The 14,205-nt window shown below is 46.6% G+C and overlaps 2 protein-coding genes across 3 annotated transcripts in view; one reads left to right on the top strand and one right to left on the bottom strand.

Moving 5' to 3' along the window:
• LINGO1 (leucine rich repeat and Ig domain containing 1) overlaps window positions 1-14,205 on the bottom strand; it is a 696,168-nt gene that overhangs the window by 200,237 nt on the left and 481,726 nt on the right. For both annotated transcript variants that reach the window (XM_083698290.1, XM_083698291.1), the window contains exon 3: window positions 7,073-7,158. The gene's annotated coding sequence lies outside the window, so the exon portion shown is untranslated. The remainder of the gene's footprint in view (window positions 1-7,072; window positions 7,159-14,205) is intronic.
• The window catches only part of RCN2 (reticulocalbin 2), a 1,080,843-nt gene that overhangs the window by 708,283 nt on the left and 358,355 nt on the right, over window positions 1-14,205 (top strand). The window lies entirely within an intron of this gene.

Below are 14,205 nucleotides of genomic sequence, written 5' to 3'. Positions count from 1 at the left end.
TCTCTCTCTGTCTCTCTCTCTCTCTCTCTCTCTCTCTCTCTCCTGCCTTGTGGGAAGAGGGGGGCAGGTGATTTGTGAGGGGGAAGCGGAGGGAGGGAAGGAAGGAAGGAAGGAAGGAAGGAAGGAGAAGAAGAAGAAGAAGAAGAAGAAGAAGAAGAAGAAGAAGAGGAGGAGGAGGAAGGGAGGGGCCCCCCACTCGCCCCCTTTCTTCCTTTGGCTATGGAGCCTCCTAGCTGGATTTGCAGCCCTACTTGCAGGGTCCCCTTGCCCGTCCTGTTCAGCTACATTGAGCCCCAGCCATGAGTAGCAGCAGCTGCTGCCCTGGTTTCTTTCTCTCCCTGGAATCGTGCCCTGTGTTTAATGTGACGGGCAACTCTATCCCGGGGAAGGGAAGCCTCCTCCCATCGCTCTTCTTCTTCTTCTTCTTCTTCTGGGGTGGGCTCCTTCTCAGCCCTCCCAACAGGGTCCCTAGGGGTTGTAAAGCAAGCCAGACCATTTAGCACCAACCCCATTCATTCCAGCAGCTGGCCATCACCCACTCACTCCAAGCCCTGCGAAAAATATCATCACCATTACTACTACTAATACTTACTGCCCTCTACCCATAGATATCAGGGTGGCTCACAGCCTGAAACTACGGTATTAAGCACATGCTAGAAACTAGAACAAAAGCAAACCAAACCAAGCCAGCAACCCTCCTTCTCCCTTCTTTGTGAAACAAGCCTGTTAATTGCCTATCCAACTAAAAAAAAAAGGCACTGAAGGTTTCTGAGATCAATGCAAGCTAAAAAACATTGCAGGGGGCTGGGCTAGATGACCTGCAGGGTCCCTTCCAATTCTACGTTTTTCTGAAAAACACACACGCACAACCCAACCATGGTCCCTCTGCAGTCCTCGCCCCAAGCAACTGTGTGTGAGACTTGCTCCCCAGAAAGTGTGCCTTATCTTGCTACCTGTGGTTTTTGGTCTCTTGTCAGCCCCCTCCCCCCAATCTATTCATATTCCTTTCTCCCTAATCTCCAATATTATACTTTCCTCTGGCTGAGACTTAAAACAGCCCTAATTCCCAGCTGTGTTTCTTGCTGCAGTCTTGCTACTGTCTACTCAGAAGTAAGGCCCTATTAGATTCAGCAGGGCTTACTCTCAGGTAAGTGCAGTTAGGGCTCCAGCCTTTGTGACCCAAGTTTTGGGTCCTTTTAAGGTTCAGGATGTCACTGCTTTATCCCCACCCCCAATATTTGAAAATGTCAGCTTCATACTTAAACACCAATTGGCCGGGAACTTCATTCTCTGTGCCTTTATTAATTTATTAAAGAACAACAAACTGGTGATTGCTTTAACTTTTTGATATGTGGTGATTTGAATCATGAGGATGAATTAGAAGAACTGCTGAGTCTTGCTTTGGAACTAAGGACTTCATTAGATTTTCTTCTGCCTTTTCATTTTCATTTGTTCTAAGGGCTTGTTAAATATAATGTGTAAGTGTGGTGTCAGCTCCCAAAAAAAGGTCAACAACTTTGGGGTCCCGCCCCTTAAAAAAGGCCGACAACTCTGGGAAACGGGGGTGGGTGGGGCGGAGGGATCTTTGCACCACAGCACCAGATATGCTTAAGACGGCCCTGCCTACTGGTCTGTACTTTTCTCTTTTATAGCCATACTGGAGAATGACTAGTTCTACATGCAATTAATGTGGCAAGTTGTACACATTCCCTCTTCATTTTGGGAATGAAGAATATTGCAGAAAGGGAGCAATTTCCATTCCAACCTGTATTAATCCTAATTGGTGCTGTTTCCATTCTGTTGCCATTCAGTTTCTGCCACATGCTACACTCTTTGTCTCGCTGTCTGCTATTTAACGTAAGTTACATTAAGTTATGCAAATATTTATATTAGTGACCAGCTCTTGTCACTTGCAAAAATGCCACCATGTATTTCGTCTATATTCTTTCCCCGAAATTCCAAATGTTTTTTCTCTCATCTAAGGCATTCCAGAATCACTCTGGGTTGGGCTTAAGTGAAATTTAGTGGAGGCTAAGGCATTCAAGGGGATGCGGGTGGCGCTGTGGGTTAAATCACAGAGCCTAGGACTTGCTGGTCAGAAGGCCGGCAGTTCGAATCCCTGCGATGGGGTGAGCTCCCTTTGCTCGGTCCCTGCTCCTGCCAACCTAGCAGTTCGAAAGCACATCAAAGTGCAAGTAGATAAATACGTACCGCTCCGGCGGGAAGGTAAACAGCATTTCCATGCACTGCTCTGGTTCTCCAGAAGCGGCTTAGTCATGCTGGCCACATGACCCGGAAGCTGTACGCCGGCTCCCTCGGCCAATAAAGCGAGATGAGCGCTGCAACCCAGAATCAGACACGACTGGACCTAATGGTCCCTTTACCTTTAAGGCATTCAAGAGACCTCCCCTCCGCCCGGTTTTGTGGTTTCCACTCTTTGACTATTGAGCATATTCAGTTTTGGGAGAAGGGTGTTAAAAATTTTTTTTGAAGGATTGGTCAGAAAGGCCCCATTAGTGTGATTATTAGTATAGTACCTATGATTCAAGAAAACGTTGAATTTGTTGTTTCTGAATGAAGCTCTCTGGGTGAATTTGGCCAGTCATAATTGCTCAGCTGAACCAACCTGAGATGGGCAGAGGGAGGCGATCATGTGGTCACCTTTGAAGTGGGGAGAATGGGTTCACCGAAGTGTGTTCCTATCATGGCTTTGTCTATCACTGCTGCTGCTAGAGCTGGGAGGGGGGATTTTTTTCAGCAGACAGCTGCATTCCTTTATGGGCATCTTTCTGGGGAGTATATGGTGCTGGTGGGTGGGGTCACAGGCAAAAGTGCGTGGAACAAGAAAGTAAATTTCTCAGTAGGCCTCTTGACACACGTTCCCCCCTCCCCCCCATCCAGATATGCAAGTAGAGTTCAGGTTTATCGGAGTTCAAGGATGCCCTGTAGCCAGGTAGAAACACCCGAGGAAAGTGCAAAGCAGGGTCAGGAAGGGGTGTGGCCTGGGGAAGAGGTGTGGCTTCAGGTGGGGGAGACTCCTGAGGGCCAAATAGAGAGGCTTAGAGGGCCACGTTTGGCTGCTGGGCCTGAGGTTTCCCAACCACATATTTTTATTTATTAAATGTGTATACTGCCCTTTATCCGCAGATCTCAGGGCGGTTCACAACATATGTTACAGGAGATGGACTGAGCAGCCTCATTCTGCTCAGCAGCCATTTCAGATTCAGCTACAGCCAATCAGGGCCGTCTTTAGCATATGCACCACCAGGGTGCAAAGATCTGCCCAGCGCCCCCAAATTTAGTTTAGCTGTCCCCATAATTTTTGTTGGGGGGGGCAACTCAAAGTTGTTGAGCTTTTTTGGGGGAGGGGAAAAGGAAAAGCCAAGGTTGTTGAGCTTTGTTGGGAAGGGGGAAAGAAAATCGCTCACCTGTAACAATGACGCAATGGAAATAACTGCTTTTGTTTCCTGACTCGTTTGGAATATTTGACACTGCGGAGTAACAGAGTGATGGAGGAGGGGACTTTTGTTCCATTGCTTTTCACTGCCACTGATCAAGAGGGACCAGTATACAGTAGGTATACATTTGGCATCCCCCAGAATACATTTGGTGCCCGCCGGAATTCAGCGCACGGGTGCACCGCACCCCTTGCACCCCCGGGGTACAGACGGCCCTGCAGTCAATCCTACATCAACTCCATCCCACATTGGTGAAGAATTTCAACGGTACATGCTGTGTGCACTTTTAAGGAAAAATATTAATTTATCAGTACTTTTCAGCCCATTTGTTCACAGTTCATACCAATTTTTTAAACAACAACACATATTTTGGTGTGTCACTTCTGTGCCCCAAAACTGCACAACAAAATCCGGAGAAGGGTGTAGCCCAAATGTGAGATGTGTTCTGATCCACGAACCAGTTTGGGACCAAATTTCTCCTTCATTGTTACCCTGATGCCAGTGGTTCTCCTCTCAGCCCTATCCAAACAGATACAATGTGCGCTGCAAATCATAAAGTAGCCTGCCCATTATACTTGCACACAAGGCATATTAAGCCTGCCTAGCCTGTAGGAAGGGAGAACATGGCGCAAGGACTAAAATACGTCACGTGTGAGAGCTGTTTCTGCTGGTTCATCCTTCAAAGTCCCCATACTGCTTTCTTCTTCTTCACTGCAATAGGAACAGAACTAGGACATTGCCTTTCCTCTGACCCTAGGACAGAATCAATGATACCTTTTGGAATGAGATTTGGTGCAGGACATTCCTAGAGGCTCCCACTGGGAGCACTAATAACTACATTTCTCTGCTTCTAACATAGCCAGAGATCACAGCACCTTTTGCTAACATAAACCAGATGAGTCGTGCTCCAGTATGACGTCCCAGCCTTAGCCCCCAACTTGCTGTGGAGGGGATGCTTGAATCATCCTGATGTTTTTCATTAAGGAACTAAATTTTGTTCTGCATTGAAAGATCCCTTTGTTCCCTCCAGAGAGCTGTCATGCTGAGAAATTGCCTAAGCCCAGTCAGCTCTGATGTTTGCTGTCTCACGCACCACCTGCATCAAGCTGACAGTTCACAGATTTTAGTCTAGGATTTGGTATGTACTGTACAAGCCACAACCTGCTCTTGTCTCCTTTGACTGTCCTGGGAAGAGAGAGGCTGGAAGAAGAAAAGAGAGGCTGGGAGCAAAAAAAGTGTGTGTGTGTGTGTGTGCGCGCGCGCGCGTGTGTGCGTGCGTGCGTGTGACACTGTAACAGAGGCGTCTTGCACAGCTCAGCAGTGAGAGGGCTCACTTTGTTGTTCCTGTTGAGAAAGGAAGCCTCCGACTCCCGTTGCCCCCTGCAGAAAGGCACAAGGATACACCAAGCCACACTCAATTGGCAGAGGAGAGAGGAATACACACAAGGTCTATCCTTCACCCGCTTAACACCGCCTTTGCTGAAAAGGCAACATATATAACCAGAGTCAACCAAGGTCCACGGAAAATTTTCATTGGAAAGCTCCCGCAAACATTATCTACCGGTACTTCCATTACAGTAATCACAAGATGAGAGCCTGTGGCCTCCCAGAAGTTGCTGGGCTATGTGGATGCGAGTGATGGGGACTAAAGCAACACCTGGAGCACCAAGTTCCGCCCCCCCCCAAAAAAATTTAGATTGAATCTCTGATTCCTGCCCTCAATCACTGCAGGGTTGAAAATGAAATGTTCTGGTCCAATAGATGGTACATTTCTGACCCCAGGTGGGGTGATAACATTCCTAATGTCCATCAAATTAAAATCTCCACTAAAATTTCCCTGCAGGCAGAGACATAGCACACTGAAAAGTTGTTGCCTCAACATCCCTCTAGTGAGCTAGTTTTCTACATGTTTTCAGTGCAGGGAAGCATTTGACAATGGACTTCCCTGTCTCCTCCCATTGGGTCCCCAGACATTGCTAGACTACAACCCACATCACCCGCAACCAGCCCTGCCAATGGCATGGGACGGGGGGGAGTTGTAGTCCTCCAGCACCTGGGGGAATCTGCTTCAGAATGCTGCATACTAGTCAACTACCACTGCATTCTGCGAAAAATTTGGACCACAACCACGTTATATAGAATGAAGTAGCAGAATGCTGGACTGTGGTCATATTTTGAAAACACTTATCCAGAAAGAACTCCCCATACAATGGTACCTCAAGTTATAAATGCCTCAGGTTACAAACGCTTCAGGTTACAAACTCCACTAACCTGGAAGAGTTACACTGAGTACTTCGCCCCAAGATGAGAAGGGAAATTATGTGCCGGCGGTGCAGTGGCAGCAAGAGGCCCCATTAGCAAAAGCATGCCTCTAGTTTAGAACAGGTTCAGGTTAAGAATCGACCTCCGGAACGAATTAAGTTCGTAACTACAGGGACCACTGTATATGGCAAATTAACACATCAGAGTGGGGAGGGGGGAGGTTCAGTATAATGTGCCAGATGTGTTTGTTTACCACATTCAGAGTCTTTTTTGTGGGGAACATTCAATAATATGTCCAGACAAACAGCCCTGTGGTACAGTTCAAAAGTATTTATTAATTATTGTTGTTATTATTATTATTTGAAATTATATACTGCCCTATACTTGGAGGTCTCAGGGTGGTTCACAGAATAAAATCAGAATATAAAACCACAAAATACATAATCAAAATAAAAACAACAACACAACAAAATGTCTTTTAAAGTGCACCCCTAGTCAAAGTCTAGCATAACCAGGTGCAGGTGGGTGGGAAACAGAAGTGATATTTGTTTGAAAAGGCTTGTGAGCTTGGTTCTTGTATCAATCGCCTATTCCTGGGTTAAGCCTATGGTCAGAGGTACATCTGCTCAGAGAGCCTCAAAACCGGTGGTGCTCTTTTGCAGCTGTATTCTGCAACAAGTCATAGACATAATGGCCATGAATTTAAGGTCCATCCCCTGGACCATCCACACATCATTCTGATTTATTAGTTGTTATGCAATACTTCTACTATGTTGTTGAGTTATTGCTGTTTGAAGGGTCACTTTTGCAATATAACACAACAAAAATGGGACAACACACTCACCCCAGACTAGAACATTTGGGGCATGAAAAGTTATAGAAAGTTCTGGGATATATATGCTCTGATTGGAAATGAAGCAGGAAGACCACCCTGAATCCACTGTACTGAAAGTGGGACCACACATAATTGCCTCAATACCATCATGAGCACATGTGATCCTGAACACACAACAGAAAGGATGCCCACTTCAGCCACTGTTTTGCACCTGGCTCTGTCTAGTAGATCCCAGGATCCAGTAAAAACAAAAGTAAACGACCCAAGCCTGGATTAGGGGTAGCCAACGCGAAGTCCATCAGCTACAGGTGAAATGCAGCTCTCACCACCCCCGGCTCAATGGCCAAGGCTGAGGGGAGATGGAGTCCACCTGGCAGGCACCACATTTACCTAGAACAGATACAATGCCCTCGCTTTGATTAATGCAGACAAGTCCACACCATGAACGAGGTAACATACAGTGGAGCTTTCCATGTTTCATCTAGTCTCATGTGCCAAGAGAAGAACCCCCACTTACCCAAGGAAGATCGTGTCAGGATGCAAGCTGATTGGCTTCTAGGGGTGCAGTGGGTGTGATCCTCTCCTTTGCTTTCCAATCATGTGCTGAGGAGAAATGTCATCACAATTAGAATTTTAAGAGATTACAGCTGCAATGAAGTAGACAAGGGAGGTAGCAGCAATTTTAATGCAAGCGTTCTCGAAGATGGCATTTCTCCACCCAAACAAAATAAAACTGCAAGTCTTCTTGGATCACTCTTGAGTTGGAAAGCTGTGATTAAAGCTGCATGGAATGAAAGCAATTGAAGCAAAGTCAATAGCAGGATCATTGGTGGAAAGAGGCTGAGAAAATTGCAATGCAGTGGAATGATTAGCAGAGAAATCCTAACCCTGAGATTCACTGGATGGAGGATGTTAGGATGGAACAGCACCTTGTTGTACTCCTGTATTGAGAGCCCCCAAATATATACCACTTGTGTTGTTTCTGCTGGCAATAGCCCCCAAAACAGAACACTATGTGTCAGAGGAAATATTGGATCTGCTGAATCCATAGTCCCCTCCAGAATGGGGCCCATCAACTTCACCAGGCTTGTGTTGGCACACTGAAATCCCCATCAGCATGTTGACCAGCAGAAGTGACATCTCACCCAGCCCTTCACTTTTGCATTGTTCTGTAAATTCTTTTATGCAGAGATTGTTTCTTTATAATTTCAGTGGGTACATGGCTGAGCTTACCTTCTCACCATGAGGTGGCTCACAGCTGTGTGTTCTTTCCATTAAACATTTCTCCCCCACTCCCTGATTTAAAAAAAGCTCCATGAGAGGAGTTGCATTGGGACATCTTCCCCTGGACTTTGACAGGGGCCATGAAGGTTGTCTACCAAGTGCCTGAGATCAGTGTGTTTGCTGATCAGGAGTGCAGCTGACAGGACCATAATGGGCTTCCCACACTTGAAAGCCCATCTGAAGAATTCCAAGAAGTGAGGGCACTTGGGAAGGCTGCATCAGATGATTTGTAGAATGAAAGGAAGGACATTCACAAAATCCTTTCACCACCTTAAAGATAAGGTAAGCACAACAGAAGCCCTGCACCCTATCCGTAAGAATTTCACTTTAAAAACATCTCTTGAATGCTTCTCAGATTCGGTCTCTATTTGTGTGTTATTTGATGGGCAATGGTGGTGGTGGTGGGGAACCATGGAAGGAATTTTCAGCATAAAAATATCCATATATATTAAACAAGATTGCATTTATTTTAGGAATGTTTAATGAATGCACATGTAGGCACAGATGACAACATTCCAATAAACAAGAGGAACTAAAAGATTAAGTAAACTCTGTTTCTTCTTATTTCATACCAACAATATATATTTGTATACAGTGGACGCTCAGGTTGCAAACGTGATCCGTGCGGGAAGCACGTTCGTAACCTGCAGCGTTCGCAACCCTCTGCACATGCGTGGGTCCTGATTCAGTGCTTCTGCACATGTGCAAGTGCCGAAACCCAGAATTAACCTGTTCCGGTACTTCCGGGTTCGGCACAGTGCACAACCCGAAATCATGCAACGTGAAGCGTCTGTAACCCAAGGTAGGACTGTACATGCAAAAGGATCAAATGCTAGCTTCTCTGGAAATAACTGGGAAAATCCCTTGCCTGAACCCCTGGAGATGTGCTGCCAGCCAGTGTGGGCAAGGGCCAGCCAGCTCAATGAAGCAATGGGTCAGTATAAGGGTCTTCCCTATAGTGCAGGAGTGGGGAACCCAGAAGCTGTTCGTCTCCAACTGCCATCAGCCTCAGTCAGCATGAGTAATGGCCAGGGAGCCATTACTCTATGATTCCACGATTCTATTGCTGCCTGCACCAGAAACTCCTGGTGCAATGTTCATCACTTATTATACCCAGTGAGTCCTGGAGGGTCACAGTTTCTCCATCCCTGCTATGGTGCAGAGAAACCTGTCCAATGGGGAGAATTTCAGCAACAGCTATAAAGGCTTATTTGATATCCATACTATACTTCTTATGTAATTTATTTTTTATATATTTCATATATTTATTTATTTATTTATTTTATTATTAATTTATATGCCATCTTTCTTCATTCAACAAAAGGCAATGTGCATGAGGATTCCCTGGTCCTCACACACAGCGATTCACCAGAACCTGACCTTCTTAGCCTTAGTAAGGCCATAAGATGCCTCCAGATTGCAGCCTGGTCTGAACAATTGTTCCTTATAACACAGATATCAAGGAGGCTTTTGCTCCTGGCTTTGTAGCCTGAAAATTGAGCAACTGGGAGGAGGGGCAAAGACTTCATAAGCTTTTTTAAAAAATTATTCCACTGTATTTGAAAGAACACAAGAGAACCACCATTGCAAGTGTACTTACCAATGTCAACCAAAGCCTTTATATAATCAAATATGTATTGAAAGTGAAGAAGAAGAGGGAGAGGGAGGGTATAAATGGAAACACAGCTTGAATGAACCTTCTTGGCACCAAGAGAATACGCCAACTCCAGTTCCCAGGCAGATGGCATCAGCTTGGAGACTTTATGCACAGTTGACAAAAAGTTCCAGACCTAGCAATGAGCAATTCCATTGGCTTATTTCAATTTCTGACTAAGGGTCTAATATTTCAAAATACGGCCCAGAAAGACAAAGAAAGAGAACCCAGGCTTAGTGGGTTTCTTTCATTTTATCTGATTTTTTATTCAAAGTTTTCAACATACAATGCAATAAAAATATGATACTAACAATCAATGGGGTTTTTTCTTTGCCATATTGGGTTCTGAGGATATGACCAAGAGATCAGCAGCAGTAGATTCTCTTCTGCCTCTGCTTCTCTCTCATCTCTCTCTTGTCCCTCAGGGCAGAGATGTATCCTCTCATTTTTTTTGTAAAGTGTCATGGAGTGTTGACTGGTGCCCATTTGGACTGGTAGGGTGGGAGGCAGGGAGTCCAATGGGGTGGGGCCAGAGCCAATGACAGGCAGAGCCAACTACTTCTGCTTTTGTCCCCCTACTCCCTGTTGAATTCCACAAGGTAATACTGAGACTAAGGGAGAAGGAGCTAACAGTCATTGGGAGGCTTTTAAGCAGAGGCTCGATGGCCATCTGTCATGGAGACTTTAGCTGAGATTCCTGGATTGCAGGGGGTTGGACTAGATGACTCTTGGGGTCATTCCCAACTCTATGATTCCACGATTCTATTGCTGCCTGCACCAGAAACTCCTGGTGCAATGTTCATCACTTATTATGCCCTCAGTCCAATCCATGAATTACATCTTTAGAAGGCTGAGAACTGCAATGTAAAAGAGAAGAAAATAAACCTTGCCAGCCCATCCCAGGCATGGGAAAGTGTTCCAAAACAATGAATCATCCTTAGCCCTTCCTTCCTTCCTTCCTTCCTTCCTTCCTTCCTTCCTTCCTTCCTTGAATTTGTCAAGAGACGTCAGTGCCATGCTGATCTCAGCTTCTGTTCTGCCTCTCTCCACTTTTCTGGATGAAATTGCTCTTTAGTCCCCAATACTCTTCTTCCCTGGGAAGGCCCTGATGAGGCATCATTAAGTCACCTCTTCACCTTTTTATCCAGTAAACTAAAAAGACAGAGATCAATTCTCTCTCCTGCAGCAAGCAGGGTTCTCCAGCCCTCTAATCATTCTCTACATAGCAATCCCCATTCAACAATCACAGCAGACTTCACAAAGCATTAATGAATGAAATCTCATGGCACAGACATAAACGCCAAGTGAGGTTATACCCACAGCACATCACCACCAAAGCCATGGCTCAATCTGGAGAAGGTCTTATCTAGAGCAGAGCTGAAACCCCCACCCAGCCCCAATGCATCTGCATGCACACACACACACATGTTGTTGTTGTTGTTTAGTCGTTTAGTCGTGTCCGACTCATCGTGACCCCATGGACCAGAGAACGCCAGGCACCTCTGTCCTCCACTGCCTCCCGCAGTTTGGTCAAACTCATGCTGGTAACCTCGAAAACACTATCCAACCATCTCGTCCTCTGCCGTCCCCTTCTCCTTGTGCCCTCCATCTTTCCCAACATCAGGGTCTTCTCCAGGGAGTCTTCTCTTCTCATGAGGTGGCCAAAGTACTGGAGCCTCAGCTTCACAATCTGTCCTTCCAGTGAGCACTCAGGGTTGATTTCCTTCAGTATGGAGAGGTTTGATCTTCTTGCAGTCCATGGGACTCTCAAGAGTCTCCTCCAGCACCAGAATTCAAAACACACACACATGCACACACACAAATTTGGTGCATCTTTGCATGACACAAAGTCAGGTTGGCATTGGGGCAATTTTGGAGGGGCGTGAACAAAACGAGCAAGATTTAGAGTGGCAGTGAGCACACATTCAGTTCCTGGTGGCCTTCTTTCTAGTTGTTGATGACGATGACATGGGGCAAGGGTCACAACCTGTGGCCCTCCAGATGTTTCTGGACTACACCTCCCACCTTCCTGATCAATGGCTATTGTGCTAGTCCCATGGGCTAACCAAGAGGCGAGGTCCGAGGTCAAAGGTGCAGTAAGGAGACAGTCCAAAGAAGCTGAAGCTGGATGCAGGGCAGGTAGGTGGTGAGGTCAGGAGCTCCGACAGGGATCAGGCAGAACTGACAACCAACAAAATTGCTCCCGCAACTTGGGACTGAGGCTGACTGGCTTTTATCTGCCCCGAGGCACAGGGCGGCCCTGATCCTCAGGTGACTTGCCTCTCCTGGCCTGGAGGCGAGCACTACTCCTGTGGGAACTTAGTTCCCTCCGCCTCTCTGCCCTGAGCCTCTGCAGCTCAGGAGAAGCTGGAGGGCTACCGGACCCAGAGGCAACCTCAGCTTCCCCTGACAGGGCTGAGAGTGGAGCACCTGCAGGCAATGGGTTCTTCATCACCTCAGTAGCCAGAGCAGACTCAGCTGGTGTCTGCACCTGAGGATCCAGCACAGGTGAGGACCCTTCGGGCTCATGCCTCAGCCTCAGCTCAGCTGGTTCTGGAGGCAGGGAATCCTGTGCACGCTGGGATTCCTCAGGTTCAGCATCCGAATCCCAGGCCATCACAGCTATGCTGGCTGTGGCTAATAGGAGGTGTAGTCCAGAAACATCTGGAGGGCCACAGGTTGTACACCCCTGGCATGGGGGATGGAGGCCCTTTCCTGACCTCCCATCAGGTGAGTCACTGCTGCTTATGGGGAGGAGGAGGGGCATGTTGGCAGAGAGGGCAGTATCACACAAACATAGCATCAGGAGCCCTGCTGGAGCCCTGAAGGAGCCTTTCTTCCTTTCTTTTACTTGAAAATATCCCAAGTAAAAGCAGGGAGTATTGCCTTCACTCTGGATGCATCATGGAATTGTCATGAAGTCAAGTGAGAGCAAGGGCAGTAAACTAAGTGTCATGAAACCAAGTCAGAGAGATGGCAATGCATTGTGCCTTCACTCTGGACAGGGGTGTAGCTAGCTGCTCTGGCATCCGGAGCGGCGGGGGTGGGGCGATCCTCCCACAGGGGTGCCGCGGCAATCTGGGCACAGGGCACTGCAGCAATCCACCCCAGGGGGCGGCGCGGTGAGCTGCCCATGGAGTCTGCCTAGCAGACACAAGCCCCATGCTGCCGTTTCGGGCAGTGTGGGGCCCCAAGCCACCACGTTATTCCCAGGAGAGACGTATGGCTCAGGCACGCTGCAGGCCAGGCCCCCATGGCATTCCATTTTGTCACACCCCTCGAGGATGACACCCGAGGTGGGCCGCACCCCCCTTCCTACGCCCCTGACTCTGGAGCCTTGGAAGGAAGGAAGGAAGGAAGGAAGGAAGGAAGGAAGGAAGGAAGGAAGGTCTTCTCCACCAGACAACAGGACTTCTAGAAGTGGAACTGCTGCTGCCTGCACCATAAAGCAAGTATGGGTGGCAACAGAGAGAACGGGAGTCAATTTCATGAAACTTTTTGCTCTCCCCAAAGCTTTCACTTGGGGGTTAGAAAGTTCCATGAAGAAATTTCAGGTCATCTATGGCCTTCTCAGGGCTTAATTCTGGAACCTGTTTTCAGTGCTTAGCCCTGGAATAGGTGGAGCAATGTAGTGTATCTGAGCATCAATGCAGCGCCTTTCTATTGCTGCTGAAGATCCAAAGCCCGCCTGGAAACATGATAAGGCGGGCGGATCACTGGTACTTCTTTAAACAAATTCTTCATTCATTGAAGCAGAAATAATTGAATTAACATTATGGGGAAAACAAACCAAACACATGGCTTTCCTTGTCATTCTTTCACCATCATGAAATGGTGCTGTGTGTGTGTGTGTGTGTGTGTGTGAGAGAGAGAGAGAGAGAGAGAGAGAGAGAGACCTCTCAGCCAGCATGCAACATTATGATGCTGTGACATCTTGATTATATAGCAATGCTGTGTTGCATTAAGGCACACACCGCACCATCTAGTCTTGGTGTTACAAAAATGTCATTTTTAGCACAAAGATGACATTTCTGTGCTGTTATTTTCAAAGCCTTCCACAGCCCTGTCTTCACCCTATCTCTTTGTCCTTAATACCCCAGAATATCCTGAGCCAGCCAGTCAATATCATAGTAGGAAAATAAGGAGGGGACATGATAGAGGTGCAAAAGATTATACATTGAGGAGAGAGAGAAAGTCTCTTTCTCATGATATTCAAACCCAGGAAAATTCAATGATGTTGAAATTTGGAAAATTCAGGACAGACAGACAAAAGATAATTATTCTCACAGTGTATAAAAAGCCACAATGGCCACCAACTCAGATGGCTTCAACACAGGATTCCACAAATCTATTCAAATTCATTATGGTGGAGTAATATAGAGAAAATTGCATTATATGAAAAGCTCACCTGCTGCACCCATATTTTGAAAGGAAAAACAAAGGTGACCATTTTTGTCTCTGTTTGTTGGGATTTTATTGAATACATAAACAAAAATACATTTCTCTCTTCCACAAGTCTCTCAAGAAATTTGAGGTGAGTTACATCTAATTGGCTGAACATTTCCTTGATGTAATCAGAGCGCCCCCCCCCCCCTGCTTAGTACTCCTTGAGCCTCTTATGGTTTCAGTCATAGGTTTATGTCTCTGCATTATCCTGGAAAGGTGGCCGATTTTGGAGAGGGAAAATTCTTGTTCTAAACCTCCACTGCCTT

This window comes from Podarcis gaigeae, assembly GCF_964106915.1.
Source record: "Podarcis gaigeae genome assembly, chromosome: 9".
Classification (NCBI taxonomy): domain Eukaryota; kingdom Metazoa; phylum Chordata; class Lepidosauria; order Squamata; family Lacertidae; genus Podarcis; species Podarcis gaigeae.
Note: the sequence above shows the minus strand (reverse complement) of the source record. Positions and strands in the feature narration are given on the sequence as shown.